We start from the raw sequence: 1,231 nt of genomic DNA, 5'->3' as shown, positions 1-1,231 counted from the left end.
ATAAATAATGTATAAAACTAAATATCAATAGACGCTACATTTATATTGCATTATACATATATTAATCACTGCATATTACTTAATTATATGTTACAGTGCTATTACAGCATTCTGGAAAATGATTACTTTAAATGAAATTTATGTTTACAATTTAAATTAAATTACTCGAATATATAAATTCATACTTTATTATATCTATACATATTTTTTTATTCAATTACATAACATCGTAAAATAGCCATGCTTTGCCAGGTAGTCTCGAACTTTGTGAGTATTGTGCACTGCAAAAGGATACTCTAGCAGATTTATGACGGCTGGATCATTATAGCACGATGCGTCAGACCAATCTAGTGAAAATACTTTATAATTTCTCTAGAGAAAAAATTAAGTTGTTTAATTATTTCTTTCTTTCTCTGTGAGTTTTACAATATTTGTATATTATTTGTGTAGTGTGATATGAGTTTGTGACTGAGCTTTTGAAAAATATAGCTGTGTTCTATTATAATTAAAAGGCTTGCTGCAACAGTGGGAGAAACGTTCTGTAACAACGGAGAAAATAAAAACTTTAAAGTTAAAGTGATAAACTTTAAAGTTTGTTGCCTAAGTTTTTATAAAGTGTGGATTAGGCTATTGTTGCAGTAAGTTTTTCATTCTTGTGTATAAGAAATATTTACCTCTGTTGTACCTCTCGGCTCTTTGTTTTAATGTGTTGAATTCTCTTTGGTGATGCACTGCGGGTGCTTAAATATTCGCTTTCGAGGTCCGCTTTTAACTGCGCGTAGCTTCGCACGTCTCTCGTATAGAAATTCATTGTATAGAAATCCCATAGCCTTTCCTTTGAGTTTGGTGCTTACGATGGCTCCCAATAACGTTCGTTCGTCCGCGGGATTGACGTTTTGTATAACATAATCGCAACCGTTCAGGAATTCTCGAACGCGCTGACGCTAAGTCCCATCGAATTCCGGGATCATGTGAAGGGCTTCTTTTAAGCTGTCGCGAGGCCGATGTCCCCGCAACAACAATAAGCATTGTGAAAATCAATCAATAGCCATTCGAGCCGACGAGGCATTCGGCGTAAAATAAGTAATATCGTATTGTATTAAGAAATTACAATAAATCAGGACGTTGACCGCGACGTACCGAGAACGCGCAAATGCAATTGTCGAAATGCTGAGCGCTGACGCGGCAACGCGTAGCCATAAGTACGCGCGAACGATCAGCCGCGAGCGGT

The sequence above is a fragment of the Wasmannia auropunctata genome, unplaced genomic scaffold (genome assembly GCF_000956235.1).
Source record: "Wasmannia auropunctata unplaced genomic scaffold, wasmannia.A_1.0 LD336048.1, whole genome shotgun sequence".
NCBI lineage: Eukaryota > Metazoa > Arthropoda > Insecta > Hymenoptera > Formicidae > Wasmannia > Wasmannia auropunctata.
This window is presented reverse-complemented; position numbering follows the sequence as displayed.